This window comes from Chiloscyllium plagiosum, unplaced genomic scaffold (assembly GCF_037043375.1).
Source record: "Chiloscyllium plagiosum isolate Xiang-an unplaced genomic scaffold, Cpla_swu_hap1 HiC_scaffold_23, whole genome shotgun sequence".
Taxonomy (NCBI): Eukaryota; Metazoa; Chordata; class Chondrichthyes; order Orectolobiformes; family Hemiscylliidae; genus Chiloscyllium; species Chiloscyllium plagiosum.
In genome coordinates, this window is record NW_028270161.1 from 26,041,588 (window position 1) to 26,063,986 (window position 22,399).

General features: G+C 43.8%; 1 protein-coding gene across 4 annotated transcripts in view; it reads right to left on the reverse strand.

Moving 5' to 3' along the window:
• pus7 (pseudouridine synthase 7) overlaps positions 1-9,927 on the reverse strand; it is a 60,077-nt gene extending 50,150 nt beyond the window's left edge. For 2 of the 4 annotated variants that reach the window (XR_015761099.1, XR_015761098.1), the window contains exon 1: positions 9,777-9,927. The gene's annotated coding sequence lies outside the window, so the exon portion shown is untranslated. The remainder of the gene's footprint in view (positions 1-9,776) is intronic. The other 2 variants (XM_087999499.1, XM_087999500.1) reach the window with 2 other exon arrangements.
• Positions 9,928-22,399: the final 12,472 nt, after the last annotated feature.

Here is a 22,399-nt window from a genome sequence, read left to right on the forward strand (position 1 = left end):
CTTCTAATATTTGCCTTATTGACCATATACAGGCTTCAGGGAGTCAGGTGGTTAGTTATTCACTGCAGGATTCCTAGCCTCTGCCTTGGTCTTGCAGCCACAATCTTAATATGGATAATGTAGTTCAATTTCTGGTCAAGCTCAATATATTGCGAGTGAAGTATTTAGCAATGTTAATACAACTGAATATCAAGGAGCTCCAATTAGTTTATCTCCTGTTGAGATGTTCATTACCTGGCACTTGTACAGGACAAATGTTACTTGTGACATGAGTCCAAACCTGAATATAGTCAGCTTTTGTCACATTTGGACATGGACTCCTTCAGTATCTGTGGATTTGAGAATAGTACTGAACATTGTGCAGTCATCAGCAAATATTCCCATTTCTGACCTTATGATGGAGGAAGGTCATTGATGAAATAGTTGAAGATAGTTTGAGCCCTAGGACACTACTCTGAGGAATGCCTGCAGAGTTGCTCTGGAACTGAAATGACTGATCTCCAACTACCATAATCAATTTCCTTTGTGCCTGGTATTCCAATATTCCCAGTGAATTGAGTTTTGTTCGGGCTTTCTAATACCACACTTGGTCATACAGCATGGAACAAGAACCTTAGGTCCAACCATCCATGCCAATCATGTTCCCAAAGTAAACTAGTCCCACCTGCCTGCGCTTGGCCCAAAGCTCTTCCTGAAGAAGGGCTTATGCCCGAAACGTCGATTCTCCTGCTCCTCGGATGCTGCCTGGCCTGCTGTGTTTTTCCAGCACCACACTTTTCAACTCTGGTCTCCAGCATCTGCAGTCCTCACTTTCTCCAAAGTTCTTCAAACCTTTCCTATTCATGAACTTATTCAAATATTTTTTAAACATTGTAAAAGTACCTGCATCCAGCAGATCATTCTACAAATACAGTCATAGAGAGGTAAAGCATGGAAACTGACCCTTTGGTTCAACTCATCTATGCTGATATCCTAACTTAATCTAGTCCCATTTGCCAGCACTTGGTCCATATCCCTCTAAACCTTCCTATTCATATACCCATCCAGATACTTTTAAATGTTTTGATTGTACTTGCCTCCACCACTTCCTCTGGCAGCTCATTCCATACATGCACCTCCCTCTGCATGAAACATTGTCACTTAGGTCCCTTTTAAAGCTTTCCCCTCACACCCTAATCCTATACTCTCTAGTTCTGGATTCCCCACCCCCCCCTCCCCACCCCCACAAGAGAAAATACCTTGTCTATTTATCCAATCCATGCTCCTCATGAGGGGTTTACAAACTCATGAGGAGCATGGATAGGGTGAATAGCCAAGGTCTTTTTCCAGGGTAGTGGAGTCGAAAACTAGAGGCATAGGTTTAAGGTGACAGAGAAAAGATTTAAAAGGGACCTGAGGGGCAACTTTTTCCATGCAGAGTGTGGTGCATGTATGGAACGAGTTACCAGAGGTTATGGCGGAAGTGAGTACAATTACTACATTTAAAACGCATCTGAATGGGTATATGAACAGGAAGGGTTTGAAGGGATATGGGCCAAATGCTGGCAGATGGTACCAGATCAATTTAGGACATCTGTTTGGTGCAAACAAGTTGGACTAAAGGGTCTGTTTCTGTGCTGTATAACTCTATATAACTCAGTATTATCCTTGACTTCCTTCTTAAATTATGGACAATATTTCACATATTTACAGTTCCTTTTCCTTTTGGGAATATTCTCAAATTGAGAGGTATTTAGTACCTCCCTAAGCATTTGCCACTGTTCTTCAATTATCCCGCCCTTTAATATTTTTGCCCAGTCCACTAGGACCACCTACTTCCTCAGGCCTGTGTATTTACCTTTGCCTAGCACTAAAACTCTAATATATGATTCTGTCTTTACTCTTTCAATCTGAATTTAACTCCAGATGCAGTGTCACCAGTGCCCAGAAAATCTGAAGTATAACCTCCATACTTTGTATTCAGTTCCCTTTATAATATTTAAATTTCTTTCCTAATTACTTAGTGTCTGACACTAGCCTTTTGTGATTTACACACTTGATCCCAAAGTCTTTTTGCACTTCAAAGCTTTGCAATCTCTCACCATTTAGAGAACATTTTTAAAAAAATTTTCCCAGTCATTCTCACACTTTCCCATATTATATTCCATTTTCCAGATTTTTGCCCCATTCATTTTGCCTATCTGTATCTTTTGTAGTCTCCTTATATCCTCTTCACAACTTGTTTTCCGATCTGTCTTCGCATCATCAGCAAATTTGGAAACCGTACCTTCTTTCCCTTCATCCAAATAATCTACATAAATTGTGAAGAGTTGAATTCCCAGCACTGATCCCTGTGGCACATCATTTGTTACATCTTGCGAAAACTGCAAAAGACTTGTGTCTGTCTGCTGTCTGCTTCCTGTTAGCTAGCCAATCTTCTATTTATGCCAATCTGCTACCCGCTACACCTTGAGCTTTTATTTTACATAATATCTTTTGATATGACACTTTATCAACTACCTTCTGGAAATCTAAGCACATTTTTGGACCGGTTTCCTCCCACAGTCCAAAAATGTGCAGGTCAGGTGAATTGGCCATGCTAAGTTGTCCGTAGTGTTAGGTAAGGGGTAAATGTAGGGGTATGGGTGGTTTACGCTTCGGCGGGTCAGTGTGACTTGTTGGGCCGAAGGGCCTGTTTCCACACTGTAAAGTAATCTAATTACATCCACCAGTTCCCCTTTATCTACAGTAATTATTACTTCCTTAAACAACTCCATTAAATTGGTTAAACACATTTGTCTTTCATAAAACCATGTTGGTTTTGCCTGATTACCTTAAACTTATCAAAATTCCCTGCTGTAAGTTTCATAATGGCTGCTAACACTTTCCCTATGGTAAAAGTTAACCTAACTGGCCTGTAATTTTTTGCTCTCTTGTTCTCTTCATCCCTTCCTCCCCTTTGTGTTAAGTGGTTATATTTGCTATTTTCTAATGGGACCTTCTCCAGATCAAGGGAGTTCTAGAAAAAAAAAATAAAGCCAATGCAACAGTTATCTGATACTGCTCTTAAGACCCTTCTGTGAAGCCCAGCAGGATCTGAGCATTTGTCAGGCCCCCAGCCCCAACAATTCATTCTTTATGATATCTCTGGTGATTGTAATTTGCTGAGTTATTTTCTTTCTTCCATTTGCTCATTTGTAACTGTTGTTGGAATGTTCCTTGTATCCTCTGCAGTGAAGACTGAGCAAAATAACTATTCAATTAATTAAGGACAAAGGGTAACTAGGGAAAGAATACGGCCCCTCAAAGATCAGCAAGGTGACCTTTGTGTGGAGTCACAGAAAATGGGGGAGATACTAAATGAATATTTTGCATCAGTATGTACTGTGGAAAAGGATATGGAAGGTATAGACTGTAGGGAAATAGATGGTGACATCTTGCAAAATGTCCAGATTACAGAGGAGGAAGTGCTGGATGTCTTGAAACGGTTAAAGGTGGATAAATCCCCAAGATCTGATCAGATGTACCCTAGAACTCTGTGGGAAACTAGAGAAGTGATTGCTGGGCCTCTTGCTGAGATATTTGTATCATCGATAGTCACAGGTGAGGTGCCGGAAGACTGGAGGTTGGCAAACGTGGTACCACTGTTTAAGAAGGGTGGTAAGGACAAGCCAGGGAACTATAGACCAGTGAGCCTGACCTCGGTGGTGGGCAAGTTGTTGGAGGGAATCCTGAGAGACAGGATGTACATGTATTTGGAAAGGCAAGGACTGATTCGGGATAGTCAACATGGCTTTGTGCGTGTGAAATCATGTCTCACAAACTTGATTGAGTTTTTTGATGAAGTAACAAAGAAGATTGATGAGGGCAGAGCAGTAGATGTGATCTATATGAACTTCAGTAAGGCGTTCGACAAGGTTCCCCATGGGAGACTGATTAGCAAGGTTAGATCTCATGGAATACAGGGAGAACTAGCCATTTGGATACAGAACTGGCTCAAAGGTAGAAGACAGAGGGTGGTGGTGGAGGGTTGTTTTTCAGACTGGACGCCTGTGACCATTGGAGTGCCACAAGGATCGGTGCTGGGACCTCTACTTTTTGTCATTTACATAAATGATTTGGATATGAGCATAAGAGGTACAGTTAGTAAGTTTGCAGATGACACCAAAATTGGAGGTGTAGTGGACAGCGAAGAGGGTTACCTCCGATTACAACAGGATCTTGGCTAGATGGGCCAGTAGGCTGAGAAGTGGCAGATGGAGTTTAATTCAGATAAATGCGAGGTACTGCATTTTGGGAAAGCAAATCTTAGCAGGACTTATACCCTTAATGGTAAGGTCCTATGGAGTGTTGCTGAACAAAGAGACCTTGGAGTGCAGGTTCATAGCTCCTTGAAAGTGGAGTCGCAGGTAGATAGGATAGTGAAGGCACTGGGTATGCTTTCCTTTATTGGTCAGAGTATTGAGTACAGGAGTTGGGAGGTCATGTTGCGGCTGTACAGGACATTGGTTAGGCCACTGTTGGGATATTGCGAGCAATTCTGGTCTCCTTCCTATCGGAAAGATGTTGTGAAACTTGAAAGGGTTCAGAAAAGATTTACAAGGATGTTGCCAGGTTTGGAGGATCTGAGCTACAGGGAGAGGCTGAACAGGCTGGGGCTGTTTTCCCTGGAGCATCAGAGGCTGAGGGGTGACCTTATAGAGGTTTACAAAATTATGAGGGGCATGGATAGGATAAATAGGCAAAGTCTTTTCCCTGGGGTCGGGGAGTCCAGAAATAGAGGGCATAGGTTTAGGGTGAGAGGGGAAAGATATAAAAGAGACCTAAGGGGCAACCTTTTCACGCAGATGATGGTATGTTTATGGAATGAGCTGCCAGAGGAAGTGGTGGAGGCTGGTACAATTGCAAAATTTAAAAGGCATTTCGATGGGTATATGAATTGGAAGGTTTTGGAGGGATATGGGCCGGGTGCTGGCATGTGGGACAACTGGTCGGCATGGACAGGTTGGACCGAAGGGTCTATTTCCATGCTGTACATCTCTATGACTCTATCTGCTACTTCTTCATTTTCCTTTATCCCTTCTCCACAATCACATCCAATAAGGCCAATGCACTTCTTGTCAATTCTTCTTTCTTGAATTTCTTGCTATCTGTTTTTATGTTTCTGCCTAGCTTTCTACCATTCTTTGATACATTCCTTCTTACAAGTTTTTCTAGTCATGCCTTGTTTTTTTTTTATATTCTGTCCAAACCTCAACCACCTTTCTTTGCATACTTATCAAAATTAAAGAAAAATTATGTACTACTATCTTTAGCCTTTCTAGGTAACCATGGATGGAACATCATCCCCTGAAGTTTTTCTCACTGATTGAAATTGTATCTATTCTCTGTATTCTGAAATAACCCATTAAATGTATTGATTAGACAATCCATCTTGACCACCTCCTGACCTCCCCACTATTATATATGCCGGCTTGAGCTAGTTTGATTTGCTCCAGGAGATATTGCAAAATGGCTGCTGGCACTGGATCCTGCAAAGGCTATTTGCCCTTTCAACATTCTGGCAGTGGAATTGAAGACTTAAGCTACTTTAGTACAGTTACAACATTGGTATTTTCCAGCAATGTGGAAAATTATCTCTGGTGTTTCGTATTCATGCAAAACAGGATATATTGAACCTGGACAATTATTGTGCCATCAGTCCACTCTCTATTATCAGCAACATGATGGAATATGTCATTGAGAATGCTATCAAATGGCACTTAATTAATAACCTGTTTACAGGCCTTCAACCAGTCTCACTGAGCTCCTGACCTAATTATAGTCTTGGTTCAAACATGCACAAAAACAGCTGAATTCCTTTGAAGTGAATGACTGCTCTTTACATTATTGCGGCTTTTGACTGAGTATGGTATGAAGGACCTCTCGCAAAATTAAAGTCAGTGGGAAATCAGGAATACTCTCCTCTAATTGTTGTCCTAACTAGATTATACAAAGGAAGATAGTTGTGGAGACCAGTCATATAATTCTGTAACATCACTAGGAAATCCTCAGGGTTGTGTTCGACACCCAATTCTCTTCAGTTGCTTCATCAATTACCTTCCCTCCATCATTATGTCAGAAGTGGGGATGTTTGCTTGGTACTATTTGCCACTCCTCAAATACTGAAGCTGTCCGTGTCCTTATGCAGCAAGACCTGAACGTCATCTGACTTTGAGCTGATAAAATGCAAGTATCATAAATAAATGCCAGGCAAAGGCCATCTCCAACAAGAAAAAAATCTAGCTAACTCCCTGGATTTATAATAGTTGAACACCTCACTATCAGCACCTTGATAATTTTCATTGAACAGAAATTAAACTGGACCAGCAGTGTAAATGCTGTGGCTAAATGAGCAGGTCAGAGGCTAGGGACTTATACACTTAATGGTAACGTCCTAGAGAGTGTTACTGAACAAAGAGACCTTGGAGTGCAAGTTCATAGCTCCTTGAAAGTGGAGTCGGAGGTAGATAGGATAGTGAAGGCGGTGTTTGGTATGCTTTCTTTTATTGGTCAGTGTACTGAGTACAGGTGTTGGGAGGTAATGTTGCAGCTGTACAGGACATTGGTTAGGCCACTGTTGGAATATTGTGTGCAATTCTGGTCTCCTTCCTATCAGAAAGATGTTGTGAAACTTGAAAGGGTTCAGAAAAGATTTACAAGGATGTTGCCAGGGTTGGAGTATTTGAGGTTTGGGGAGAGGCTGAACAAGCTGGGGCTGTTTTCCCTGGAGCGTCGGAAGCTGAGGGGTGACCTTAAAGTGGTTTACAAAAATATGAGGGGCATGGATAGGATAAATAGACAAAGCCTTTTTCCTGGGGTCGGGGAGTACAGAAATAGAGGGCATAGGTTTAGGGTGAGAGGGGAAAGATATAAGAAGGACCTAAGGGGCAACCTTTTCACGCAGATGATGGTACGTTTATGAAATGAGCTGCCAGAGGAAGTGGTGGAGGCTGGTACAATTGCAAAATTTAAAAGGCATTTAGATGGGTATATGAATTGGAAGGTTTTGGAAGGATATGGGCCGGGTACTGGCAGGTGGGACTAGATTGGGTTGGGATATCTGGTCGGCATGGACTGAAGGGTCTATTTCCATGCTGTACATCTCTATAACTCTATGGTTGCAAATGCTTCAGTCTTACCTTTTGCACAATTTGGTAGGCTCCCCCATAATTGAGGTTAGGAATATTTGTAGATCCTCCTTCCGTAATGTATTACTTAATTGTCCACCACTGTTCAAGACTGCATGTAGCAGAACTACAAAGTTTTGAGACATTCTGCATCCTTAATACCCTCAGAGCTTCCTCCAAGCAATGTCCAACATTAAGGAGTACTGATTCATCACCTGAGTTTTTTTTTTTGAGGGGTGTGCAGGGAAGCAGGGATAGTTGGTATGTGATAATCAGTAGGTTCTGTTTGACCTGATGCCATGAGATTTCATTGGGGTTCTTGACTACTAGTCCAATTACAATATCACTATGCCAAAAGCTCATGCATGCTTAACACCATGTGTTACTATTTTCATAATAAATCAGTCATGAATTATGTATGAAATGCCTCTTGAAAGTCCATACTACCTTCATCAGCCCCATCTGTTATTGCAAATTACTCAAACAAGACAACTCAGGTAAGATTGGCATCGAATAAATGTGTGTTGGCTACACCTTATCATTCCACATCTCTCAAAGTACGTACTCCTAATGATTTTCTCACCACTGTTGTTAAATTGACTGACATGTAATTATTTGTCTCCCCTTTTTTGAACTAGAGTGTTTAACATTTACAGTTTGACCCTCTGGATCCCAACCATATTAGAGTGGAATTGAAAATTGTGCTGAGCTTCTCCTACCCCCACTTTTAACTTGCCACAGCCATTTAGGATATAAGTTAACAAGTGACTTATTAACTCTTAAATGATTTCACTCTATTTAATGCTTCCTTCTTGTGTCCAATGTCTCTACACTTCATCTTTCTAACTGAATGAGTACTTAACGCCTACTTCCCACAAAAAAATTTAATCGATGTTGCTGTCATCAGACATATACACCACCTTCACAGCATTATTTCCATTTTGCTCTTAATGAGTTACACTAATTTTACTTTTTATAACTTTATACAGGATTTTTGAATAGTCAGAGGTTTTACAGTATGGAACAAAGCCCTTCTTAGTGTCCACACAGGTCACCAATCCTATTTTCCAGCACTTGGCCTCACTGATGATGTTACCTAGTATGGTGATGAAGCGTTTGAAAATGAATCTTCCAGCTCAGCGAGCAAACTTACATCCAGAAGTTGGCCTGCAGCGTTGTAGGCTATGGCAATTCAGATGTTCAACTAAATAATTCTTAAGTGTCTTGATGGTTCCCACCTCTACCAACCTTTTAGGAATGGGTTCCACATCCCACAAACTTCTTGTTGAAAACAATTTTTCCTCAATCCTCAAACTTCCCGCTCACTACCTTAAGTATGAGCCCTCCAGTTATTCACCTTTCCACTAAAGGGAAACATTTCTCCATGTCTCACTCATCTATGTTCCTCATAACCCTTTACAGCTCAATCACATACCACTCAGCCTTCTCTGTTCTAAGCGAAACAACCTGAGTCACTCCCTTCAAAGCTGTATCACTCCAGCCTAGGCAACACCTTCGTGAATCTCTTCTGCATTCTAATATATTCCCTGTAGTGCAATGACCAGAACAGTGCACTGTACTCAAGCCTAAATAAAATTATATACAGCTCCACAACAACCTTAGTGCTCTTGTATTCAATGCTTCAGCTAATAAAGGCAAGTATCCCATATTCTTTAATTACTTTATCTACTTGACTTGCTACCTTCAAGGATCCATAGACATGTGTACTAAAGCCATTCTGATTTCCTGTAGTTCCTTGGGTCCTACTACTTTCATGCAGTCCCTTGTTAGTCCTTCCAGAATGCATTACTTCACAATTTTCAGGATTAAATCCAATTCATCTGACCAGCCTGCCAATATTATCCTGAAGTCTAAGGCTTTCTTCCTCAACTACTTACCACACCATCAATCTGATTAATTTACAAACTTACTGTTCATACCTCCAAATATTGATCATTAAAATACACAGACAGCAAAGGTCCCATCATCAGACTCTGTAGTACATTGCTGGAATTCCTGTCACAGTATTTAATAAATGTTTCTTATACTTTCTGTTTGCCCTTCTTACATATTTTAACTTCAATCTGAATTCTATAGCTATCATCAGTCATTATCCTTCATCATCTACAGCTTTTGATAAGTTATTTTCTTCTCCATAGGACAACGTTTGGTCTGTTCCCAAAGTGACTTATCCATCTTGAGGGTCTATTACTCATTTACGCTTTTGATAACCACTTTTTGCTTCCAATTCATCTTTACCAGATCCCTTCTAAAAATCATTAAAGCTTCCAGTTGCCTGTTCTCAGTACCTATGTAAACACTATACACCACAGCAGCTTACATTTGTTAATGCCCATCATTATTTTTAGGTGGCTTACATATGTATAAATTTCAAGCAAAAGCTGTTATTCCGTATGCAGTGTTCGATTCCTCTCCTAAGTGCATTTATAAGTACGTTTCCCCACAGCGGATGAAGGCTGCGAACCACGGCGCACTATTAGAGGGCCTCACTTGATATCGCATAAGCGTATTCTCTCACAACATCTACACGCCATTAACAGGCCACTAATTAGACACCCGATATAACGCGGTAGATTAAATAAAGACAACATTACCCACACCACTCACCAGACCCACGCCCAAACTACACACAAGAACCACGTGGATGACCCGGAGAAGACGAGACCACGCCCACTTCCTGCTTGCTGATTGGTCAATCCAGCAAAGGACCCAAGGTCTGACGCCGGGACTGGGTCGCCGTGTGACGTGTGAGGTCCTGGGACGCCGGAAGTGGTTGCGGCCCTGACAGCTTGTCAGTCAGCTCAATATCGCCAAAATAATAGTGACGTCTTGTGAGAAAAAAGTAAAACTGCCAGTATGCTCCTTGCGAATATTGTTCTCAATGCCGAATGATCCCAAATATCGCTTCTTGGTGAAGGGTATAGGTTATATAGAAGGGGCAGCTCGAATAAAAGATTTAGCAATTATATTGTTTGGGTTAAGGTGACAGTAGCGCACTCCATTAACTATGGTCATCCAATGAAATCGATAACGATCGGTTTGAAATTAACAGACGTTAGTGCATCAAGAGATGCAACTTAATGAAATCAATGGAAACGCATTGCACTCAACAGTTCGCACTGCATTTAGAAAGTCCCGAAAGAACTGCGGATGCTGGAAATCAGAAGTAAAAACAGAAATTGCTGGAAAAGCTGAGCAGGGCTTGCAGCATCTTTGCTGAAAATGTGTTGCTGGAGCATCCAGGGAACAGGAGAATCGACGTTTCCGGCATAAGCCCTTCTTCAGGAAGGGCTTGCAGCATCTTTGGCGAGGAACCAGAGTTAACGTTTCGGGTCCATTGACCCTTTCTCAGTCGAAGTACATTTCCATTCCATAAACGAAATAGTGTTTTTATTCGCGTTTCTGAAAGTATCCTGTATTTGTTACCTTCAAATTATTGCAGAGTTGAACGACTTCCATTTAAATCGTGCACCTGTGACATTCGGACGTCCCTAAATGTGAATAGAGTAGGCAAAGTTACTGTTATAATGTAATCTTGGAAAGACCAGTTGCCAAACCACGATGTGATGCATCCAGATAAGAATGCTTTCTATGGGGCATATTTAAAAATTGACAACTGACAGCCAATTTACACCCAGCAAGCTCCCCACGAACAACAATGCCTATGTTAATGACACAAATCACACAACACCAGGTTATAGTCCAACAGCTTTAATTGGAAGCACTAGCTTTCGGACCGCCGCTCTTTCACAACCACCTGATGAAGGAGTGGCACTCCGAAAGCTAGTGCTTCCAATTAAACCTGTTGGACTATAACCTGATGTTGTGTGATTTGTAACTTTGTACACCCTAGTCCAACACTGACATCTCCAAATCATGATTACTATGTTAATTACCAAATAGTCTATTTTACTGATGTTGTTTTGAAGATAGGTATTGTATAAATGTAACTAGCTATATCCAGATTCTTAAGTAGGCACATCTGGATTAGTGACTAATGTTTGAGACTATTGTAATGAAGATTTGATTTATTATTATCACATGTACCTAGGTACAGTGAAAGGTTTTGAGCTGCGTACAGGCAGATCATACTATACAGTGCATAATGTAATAGAACAGAGTGAAGAATACAATGTTACAGCTGCAAAAAGGTGCACAGAAAGCAACCACACCATTGAATTTAAAATGTGACAAGTTCATTCAGAAGTCTAATACTGTTCTTAAATCTGTTTATATGTGTATAATGGTAGAGAGTGGAAGAGAATATAACTGAGGTGGGAGGGGTCTTTGATTATGTTGGTTGCTTTTTTTTCTTTTTTTTATAGAGAAACACCCGAGTGGCCAGTGACAAGCAGTGCCCTTCACATCAAAGGGCAATGCTGTGTGATCAAACCAGTGAAGGGGAGGGCAGGAACTAAATCAAAATACAGCTGTGTTTTTTTTGTGTAGGTGTGAGACACAGTGAGAGACACAAGGTGTACGAATCTCTATTCGATTTCCACCACCAGGAAGATAGGAAAACACCCGAGTGGCCAGTAACAAGCACTGCCCTTCACAAAAGGGCAATGCTGTGTGATCAAAACAGTGAAGGGGAGGGTAGGGACTAAATCAAAATAGAGTTGGAGGGGGAAATAATGCACTCCACTCCCTGCGGCACCCACTTCTCCCTGAACAACTCCAGGGTGTTGGTGGACACCGGGTGCTCCTTCTCCAAGGGCCCTAACGTAACCGCGGAAAAGGGGCAGCCAGTCGGCCCTAACGACCCCCTCCACAGCACACTGGCTGGACCTGTTTATGGCCAGTTTGGCCAGGCCCAGGAGCAAACCCACGAGGAGGTCTTCAGACCTGCCCTCCCTTCTCCGTACTGGGTGCCCGAAGATCAGGAGCGTGGGACTGAAGTGCAACCAAAAGCAGAGGAGGAGGTTTTTAAGAAAATCAAAAAAGGAGTGCAAACGCCCACACCCAATATACACGTGGTCCACGGACTCCACAGCGCCACAGAACAGCAGTTGGTCTGGGAGTCCGTGAATCACCGCAATCTGCGGTTGCAGGGGACCGCTGCGTGCGGCACCCTCCACCCCAGATCCCCGAGAGAAACGGGGAGGACTCCTGCGTGGAGAGCCCTCCACTGGGGATTGTAAATATATACCTTACTTTAAAGACAGAAGGCTGGCTGGGACTGTGGATGGATTCAGCACTGAAAACCCTGTGGTGACTCTGTAACCCGAGCGGGTGGGGTGGTCACGTGACATCCCCGGCTCGCACCCGGAAGAGTGCGGGGTGGTCACGTGATGTCCCCGGCTCGCACCCGGGAGAGTGCGGGGCGGTCACGTGACGTTCCGTTTCGCGCCCCGGAAGGGTGCGGGCGGTCACGTGACTTCCCGTTTCGCGCCCCGGAAGAGGGTGGTCGGTCACGTGATGTTCCGTTTCGCGCCTCGGAGATGGGTCGAGGAGGTCACGTGATGCTCCGTTTCGCAGGCAAAAGGAGGTCACGTGGGGTCGGACATCTAGGAATGCGAGGAGGCGGGGAATGGAGTCAGAGCAACACCCAATCAGGAGATAATTCTACTTCAGTGTTTATATGACGTTTTTTATGGTATAAAAGACTGGGGCAGGGACAAAACGAGGTCTTTCTTTTTGAACTGGCACACTTTTGTAGTTTGTCAGGGACAAAGAGGTTTAGACCCAGAGCTCTGAATGCTTTGTTCACTTACTGTGTAAAATAAATTAAGAGTGTGAGACCGAATATCTTCTCCTATTGCTTCATTTAAAAGAACACGCAGGACTTGGCTCACACATAGGAGAAAGTAACTTTAAATTGGTAGATTGAGCCAGAGTCCGACAAATTGGTGAGCCTGACGTGATGAAGATGGAGAAGTGACGGAAAGAGAGAAAAATAGAAACAACGGACAACTGACGTTTGATGACAACAACAAGCGGCGTCGCATAAAAAAGGTGAGCAGACACCTGTTTATATCGAAGTTCTGCAATTGGAGATACTAAATTGATTGTTGTCATTATACTGCAAGTGTCCTAGTAATAGTAAGTGGACAAAGTATTGATAAGGTACGTACAGGTTTAAAGTCCCTTGGGGTTAGAGTCCCCATAAAAGCAACAAGGTACGTACAGGTTTAAAGTCCCTTGGGGTTAGAGTCCCCACAAAAGCAACAAAGTTTGATACGTACAGGTTTAAAGTCCCTTGGGGTTAGAGTCCCCATAAAAGCAACAAGGTACGTAAATGTGAGGAGGTTTAAAGTCCATTGAGCAGGATCTCATAAAAGCAACGCTCACAAATTTTGATCTATGATTGATGCTTTGTAAGTTTTAGAAATTATATTGGGGAAGGTACGGAGGGTGGTAGAAAAGCCAGCAGCGTTTTGAAAACCAAGACGGTGGTGTTTCAGTGAGAGAGAGTTGGTAGTGGAGAGACCAGAAACTACTGATAAAGCTCGCTGAAAGGGTCAGTCGCTTGGGTGTATTTAATCCAAACTGACTAGCCACTGGCTTTGTCTTTGATTGGGTTGGTTGTTTGGTTATATTTATACCTAAACTAACTGACTACGGGACGGGAGGATTAAAATAAAAATACATAAAATGGAAGGGGAGTTTGATAAAGAGTGTGAAGAATATGGAGGATGTTCTTCCGATTTAATGTTGCCCGTAAAACAGCAGTGGGGTAAAGCCAGAAGTCAGTTAGTCAGTGGGCTTGCAAAGAATAAACAAAAAACAATGATGGAGAAATATGATAAGATTTGGGAGGAATTACAGAAACAAGGCAAAGTCCCTAAAGATGAAGAGAAGAAGAAATTGTCACTGTTTTTAGGAAAAGCAGAAGAGCAAGCTAAATTAGAAGTAGAAGAGCACATGAAGGGAAAGAAAGGGTCAATATTCGTTAGAAGAAAGTGGACAAAAGAAGGTGGGGGGAAAGAAGAGAGGAGGATTCATCTGCACAACTGACGTTAGCCTGTATGGCGGTAGAAACATTACAAAAGAGAGTAGGTGGGACCTTTACAACAGATTTGACAAAGGAGATAGAAAAGGTGGGACCATCTGCGCCATCATATCCTAAATTGCCTGTGGTACAATCACCGTCCCCATATCCTGTAATACAAATGCCACTTCTGTCTGTTCAAGAAGGGGTGTTAGACATGCGAGAAGTAGGAACAAGAGAGTACAATGTAATAAAACAAAGACTGGCGGAGGCTGTAGAAGACAGCATTAGAAAAGTAGAAAAATTACCATTAGAAGTTGATCAGAGGGTTAAGGAGGCGGAGGAAGCAAATAGGGTGACAATGATGCACAGTAGGAACAAAGAACAGCTAAAACAGGGGAGATGTTTTGCAGGGCAGGAGCCAGATGCTCATTCAACACCATATAGTGCTGAGAGTGATAACAGGGGAAGATTACATGATTCAGGTCAGTTATTGGATGATGATCAGACAGAAGAAAGAGAGATTTGAGGGAAGAACAGGATAGAGAGAAATTGGATGAGGAGGAGTCTAAAAGTAGTATAGATATTGAGGACGAAGAATCCTTGACAGACGATGATCCAAACACCTACCCAGTCACCTTGAAAGGCTCACTTACAATGCATACCGAACCTGGCCCTTCGCTGAAGTCCTTGTCCTCGAAGCCCCTCCCTGAACCAAGTTATAACTTGCGTCAAAGAGACACATTGCGACAACCTATAAAGTATCAGCACCACCAAATGCCATTAATTTACAGAGGCTCTTATCTGGGGAATGTTTATCAGCCTTTCACATATACTGATATGAATTGTATCCTGGATAGAATGCCCCCACCCATAGAGGGAGGTGGGCCCTGGATGACAAAATTTTCTCAATATACACTAGGTCACAAGTTAGCTATGGGCGACTGGAGAGCATTGTTGGGTGAGCAATTGAGTATGTGGGAAATACAGCAGATTGAAGCGTCTGCGGGGACCACCTTATTACCTGCCTCAGACCCGTTTGCGCAGCATGCCACCTGTGTGGGGAGGGCAATGAGGGAGAGATTCCCAATTCCACCGGGAGCGATGCACTCACTCACCTTCACAATGAAAGAGGGTGAGGATATGCCTGCCTTTTTGGCTAGGTGTAAGGACACGTGGACAGACACTGCGGGGAGCCATCCAGGGTCGGGCCAGTTACAGACCACGTTATTTAGGAACGCAGTTATGGCAGGGATGCCTAAGGAAGTAAAAGAGGCAATGGAGACTAATCCTGACATCCCAGGTTGTTCTACAGAACAGTGGGAAAAACATTTGACGCACCACATGAAGCGGTACAGGACAAAACAGGATGAAGATAAACAGAATAATGAGTCAGCTCAAGTGCAGTTGTTGAAGTTACAGCTCGATGAGGCTAGGAGGAAGGCTAATGATACAAAGAAGGCCTCCGCCTCTCAAAAGACGACTAATCAGATGGTTCAGCGGCCGTGGCCACAAAGCAACCCGCCGAGTTTAGACCCAACACCTGATTGGAGGCCACCCTACCCCAAATATGGGGGCAGACCTCTGGGTGTACCGGGAGGAATGCGTGGTAGAGGAAGGGGCCACGGAGGATTCAGAGGTCAGCCACTCAACACCTGTTTTGAATGTGGCCAACCCGGGCATTGGAGAAGGGATTGTCCCATGTTGTGGGGAATCCAGGGAGGCCAGGGATTGATCCAAGGACAGTATCTCCGTGCAAGTCAGCCTCCTCTTCAACGGGCAGTTCAGCCTTGTCAAGTCCCGAATGCAGCTGCAGCCCCGGTGCACGGACAGTACCCCCAAACTATGCTGGAAGGGCAGGGGTATGAATATTGACGGGGCCCGAGAACCCAGGGGCATGTGGGGTTGGCAGACCCCTATATGCAAATGAGGGTAATGGACAAGAATCTGTCTTTTTTGGTTGACACGGGTGCAAGATTTTCTACCATCACTTGTGATATACCTCAGTCAAGTATGTCATCCTCCAGCATCCAGTTAGTAGGGTTCTCGGGTAAACCAGAAAATCTGCCTTTGACATCGCCACTGATCACATCAGTGGCCAGACAGACCTTTCATCACCAGTATATTTCATCACCTGCATGCCCCGTGAATTTGATGGGACGTGACTTGCTGGTGAGATGCGGGGTTTCGGTTCTGTGCGGGCCAGACAGACTGGTGGTGACCTTTCCAAATGGCCATTCCGTCAACTGTTCTGTGACAATGATTCACTCTGGATCCCAAATGATGTTATCACCGGACACATCACCAACAGCAGAAGGGCAATGGGCAGACATATACTGGGGACTCCTCGAACCCGAAAACAACAGGCAAAACAACGGCATACAGTCTTTATACAGCCAATGGCCACCCTGGGTTCAGATGCTGCACCCCTATGCTCCGCCTGCAGATCCCCTTCATGTTACTTTATATTATGATAGAGATGCTAACGAAACCTATCAGCATGCATTCTATCAGCACCTAGAAGGGATTCAATGGGACATTTCTTCCAGTTGCATTCTGCTTGGAAAAGAAGGTGTGGCGGGTGTTGTTGAATTAACTGCAGAACAGTTGGAATGGTATGAGATGGCTGAAGAAGCTATACCTCACGTCACATTGGCTGTGCATGCTGAATATTAGGCCAAGGATCTGGGACCTATGTCCAAACGCTTGATGGTGCTAACGGACTGGGTGTGGACTCAGTTACCTGGTTTACAGTATTCACCATCGGAGGAAGCCTATCGAATTATGTACAGGACAACTGACAAGGTACTGCTGGAACATAGGCAGATTGAACGGTTTCATGGTAGGGAGAAAACGGACCATCCACAGGCTGCGGCGATGCTGGACTCTCTGCCAGATACCTTGTGGTCAGCAAGTTCAACGGACATCGGTTACTGCAAACACGTCACATCCATCACATTTGATTTAATAGACCACACTCCGATTTGGCAGAGACAATATTCACACAAACTAGAAGCTGATGCTGGTATTGCTGACACAATTGAAGGGTTGTTAGCAGCAGGGGTGCTAGAACCCTCCCAGTCAGCGTGGAACACTCCTATCTTACCTGTAGAGAAGCAGAATACAGGCAGATATAGGATGGCGCACGATCTTCGACGGATTAATAGTGCCGTTTCTACTCCAACGGTTCCGGTTCCAAACCCCTATACTGCAATGTCTGTGCTGACCCCTGACCATAAATGGTTCTCATGCATTGATCTGGCCAACGCGTTCTTTTGTTTGCCCTTAGCTGATCATTTGAGGGACATTTTTTCGTTTACCTACAAAGGCCAACAATTACGTTATACAAGGGTCCCTCAAGGGTTTATTTTGTCACCTGGGATATTTAATCAGGTACTGAAACAGCAGCTGAAGGATCTGACGCTCCCAAAGGGGGTGGTATTGATCCAGTATGTGGATGACATTCTTTTGGCAGCACCCGACCATGTTTCTTGTTTGGAAGCCACAAAGTCGTTGCTGTTTCACCTGTATAGAGTCGGTTTCAAAGTTTCACGGGTTAAATTGCAATGCTGCAGACAAACGGTGTCATTTTTGGGTAGAATTATTTCTGCTAAGGGAACAGGTGTGTCTCCGTCTCATAGATCCTCCATTCTGCATCATACCAAACCAGTCACTGTAAAAGACATGCTGTCCTTTCTTGGGTTGGCAGGATATAGTAGACAATTCGTTGCATCATATGGGGAGCTCACTTTCCCTCTCAGGGCCATGGGAAACGAACAAGGCATGAGAAATTTGTCAGCCCATTTGCAGTGGACTACGGAGGCAGATGAAAGTTTCATCTCTCTTAAACAGGCTTTAACGCGGGCTGCTGATTTAGCGGTCCCAGATTACAAAGAGCCATTTTTCCTCAATATTTCTGAAAAATTACACACAATAAATGGTGTCCTTTTTCAGAAAAAAGGGGGAGGCAGGCAGGTGCTGATGTACGTAAGTGTTACTCTTGACCCAGTAGAGGACAAACACCCGCCATGTACAAGACATGCAGCAGGGGTAGCAAAAATTCTCCAAAAGGTAGCACATATAGTCATGGGCCATTCATTCACAGTACTGACGACACATAGTATAGTGGCCTATGTGAACTCAACAGCCTTTACAATGACGTCATTGCGGCAAACTAGGTTAGAGAAAATCTTGAATGCACCACATATAATTTTTACACATGAGGGAATTAACATGGCTGATAATATGGGAGAGGGAGAGCCACACATCTGTGAGGAAAGGGTACAGAGAGATACCAAAGTTAGGGCAGATTTACAGGCAATTCCATTAGTAGACCCAGAAGAAGTGCTGTTCACAGATGGGTGCTGTTATAGACATCCAACTGAAGGACTTAAAGCAGCCTATGCAGTGGTGCGACAGACAAGTGAGGGATTTGAGGAAGTGTTGACAGGAAAAGTGACAGGTAAAGAATCAGCCCAGTTGGCTGAACTACAGGCAATGATAGCTGCGTTAGAATGGTCAGAGGGAAAAAGAGTAAATATCTCTACCGACTCTGCATATGTGGCGGGGGCTATACAGGTAGAACTTAGTCAATGGATCAGAGCAGGATTCTTAGCAGCAGCAAAACCCCCCATTAAACATGAAAAAGATATGAAAAGATTAGCGGAGGCCCTAATGAAACCTGCAGAAGTGGCGGTGGTCAAGTGTAGAGGACATGATAAAGCAGATACAATAGTAGCGAAGGGCAATCAGGAAGCAGACTCAGCAGCAAAGAAAGCAGCAGGGTATACAGCACAGTATATAATGGTGCAAACAGAGAGAACAGTGTATGACCTGCTGCCCGCTTGCGATGTGAATGTGTTAATAAAAGAGCAGCAGAAAGCCTCTCCTCATGAACTGACAGTATGGAGGGAGAGAGGGGCCACAGAATCAGAAGGGATTTGGAGGTCACCGGATGGTAGACCAGTGCTACCCCCAGGTTTGATCGCTTCTATGCTTCAGGAGGCACATGGGCTCACACATTGTGGAAAAACACAGATGCAGAGGTATCTAACACATTGGTGGCATCCGTTCTTGCCAGCGATGATTGAAAATTATATCAGGGAATGTAGAACGTGCACAGAATATGACGTGAGACCAACAGTGAAACCACACGAGGGAAAATTCCCTCTTCCAAGAATGCCAGGTCAAGAAATAGTGATTGACTACACTGATATGATAGAGAGAGTAAACGGATACCGGTACCTTCTGGTAGCAGTGGATGCATACACTGGTTGGCCAGAAGCAATACCTGCGAAAAAGGAAGATGCAAAGACAGTGATCAAATTCTTGATAAACCAATACATTCCAACGCATGGGTTTCCAAAGAAAGTCAGGTCAGATAATGGCACACATTTTAAGAATAAAGACCTGCAAGAAGTTGAAGCAGCTTTAGGACTGAAACATGCGTTTGGAACAGTGTACCATCCTCAGTCACAGGGAAAAGTGGAAAGAACGAATCAGTCCATAAAAGGAAAAATAGGAAAAGTGTGTGCACAAACAAAGTTAAGCTGGGTGGATGCCCTGCCTTTAGCCTTAATGTCCATTAGAAGCTCAGTAAACTCTATTACAGGGTTCACCCCGTATGAGCTGACAACAGGGCAGCAGTTCCCGGGACCAGGAGCTGGAGTACAGATGTTAGAGGGAGGAGGAGCCTCTCTAAGGTACAAACCTTACTATGACCAACTAACAGCTTTGGTGTCAGCTTTCTCCAAACAGGTTGGACCGGAAAAGGGGGAACTACAGAGCCAGGCGCCATCTACCACAGACTGGGTCCTGCTGAAGGTGATCAAACAGAAGTGGTCGGAGCCGAGGTGGACAGGACCTTATAAGGTGGTGGAGAGGACATCGCATGCGGTTAGACTACAGGGGAAAGGAGAAAGCTGGTACCATTGGAGCCAGTGTGCAGCCACAGAACCGCCAACGAGGACTTTAGAACAAATAAGAACGGAAAAAGAGTAGAAGGGTCTTAAAATGTTTAATGTTTGTACGAAGAAGGTTCTGGAAAAAGGGGGAGAGGTTCTCAAGAGTTCTAAGCAAAGTCCTGTAAAGGATATCATGTTTATCTCTGTAAGCAGCCCACATTACCTTAGGCTGTGGAGGTTGGGAGTCTTTGCTATTGTTTTATCTATAATTGTTATGTTACTGCTAATAGGAGTATTAACCACGAGGGACAAACACACAGGCGAGGGAGGAAGTTTCAGGAATAAAAGAGCAGGAGGACAAGAGGCGGATAAATGTTTAAGGGAGACGAGGAGCCGGGTACACATCAGACCCGATAGAAATCATGGTACAACATATCAGTTTGATTTATGCGAAGTAATTGATTGTGGCAAAGATATAGGGAGCTGGAGGGAGTATGATGTATACCTGTGTTTCTATGCCATTTACGATGACCCATGCCCGTCGTGGGATAATGTAGTAACATGGACTGGGGTACGATGGACCCCCAGGAGGTCGTCACCTTCGGATGATAGATGGAACATTCGAGACCATGTGAGCCTGACAAAGGGGCAACTTGATCATTCTTCAGAGTTAAAAAATCCACTTTTGTTAACCCTGACAAAATTTGATATTAATCCGAGTCCAAAAGAGGTACAGATGTACTGTGAGAGTGATGACAGAAGCTTTTATTTTGTAGTAGGTGTAGATCAATCTGGAGTGGATAACATGGGATTATTAAAGGTAACCTTAGTGGACCCTCCTACGAGCCAGCTACAAACTGAGAGTACAAGTATGGAGGTAGAACCAAGTTCAGGGGTTGTGGTAATGGACCACAACAACCTTACGAGCAGGGAGATTATTAAATTAGCTACCGGGTATGGGGACAAGAACTTATGGCTGGACTGGATGACAGCGACCGCAACCTCAATGAATATGAGTAATTGCGTCGCGTGTTCTTCGGCAAGGCCAACCCTATTTACTACCCCAGCCCCATTGTTCCCTAATATAGACCCAACAGGATTTCACTGTATGATGGCCCTCACTATGCAGACGGACCCTCCAAATTGTACCACATTAAGTGCTATTTTCCCACCTGTAAAGAATTCTATGTTGCCTCCAGTGTTTACACCAAGAGCCAACAATTACACGTGTTTTGCTCGAAAGTCAAATATTGTCTTGGGAGACATGCCCACTGACTGGTGTCAGGACACAATTAATGTAACTGGCTGGCAGAACGCTAGCAGAATGGTTTGGGCCAGAGCGGATCTTTTTTGGTACTGTGGGGATAGAACACTACATATGAGTCTACCTCCAGATTGGTCTGGAACCTGTGCAATGGTTAGGTTAGGGGTACCCTTATTCCTTTTGGGAGAACGACAACAGGGAATAAATCGGTATACACAAATTCGTAGGGATTTGTTTGATGTCACATCTGGCTCAACCACTTACATAGATGCAATAGGTGTTCCCCGTGGTGTACCTGATGAATATAAATTGGCAGACCAGATAGCAGCAGGGTTTGAGAACCTCCCAATTATCAGTGTTTTATTCCCAGTTACGCCGAATAAAAACGTTGACCGAATTAATTATGTACATTACAATGTACTTAGGCTAGCCAATAGAACTAGAGACGCGGTGGCGGGACTTTCTGAACAATTGGCAGCAACCTCATTGATGACAGTTCAAAATAGAATGGCCTTAGATATGTTGCTTGCAGAAAAGGGGGGAGTGTGCTCTATGTTTGGAGATCAATGTTGTACGTTCATCCCCAACAATACGGCACCTGATGGTTCGGTCACCAGGGCCTTGGAAGGACTAAGAATTTTGTCTGAAGAAATGCATGAACATTCGGGTATTTACAATCCTCTAGGAGGACTGTTCGATTCATGGGTTGGGAAATGGAAAGGATTGATTGCTTCTGTGTTTATGTCCCTCGGAGGTATGATTATCGTGTTAGTGTTGTGCGGATGTTGTTGTATTCCCTGTATTAGATCTTTGTTGAACAGGGTAATTATTACCGCACTTGAAGGGAAGGCTCCCCCCTCTTACCAGATGTCACAGATGGAGGCGGAAACCATGGCCTTGGCAAGAGGGGAAGACTATGCATCAGAGAGTGAATATGATGTATAGAACTGGTTGGTTGGTCTCATTTTCATGAGACCAAAAGGGGGACTTGTAAATATATACCTTACTTTAAAGACAGAAGGCTGGCTGGGACTGTGGATGGATTCAGCACTCAAAACCCTGTGGTGACTCTGTAACCCGAGCAGGGGGGGGGTGGTCACGTGACGTCCCCGGCTCGCACCCGGAAGAGTGC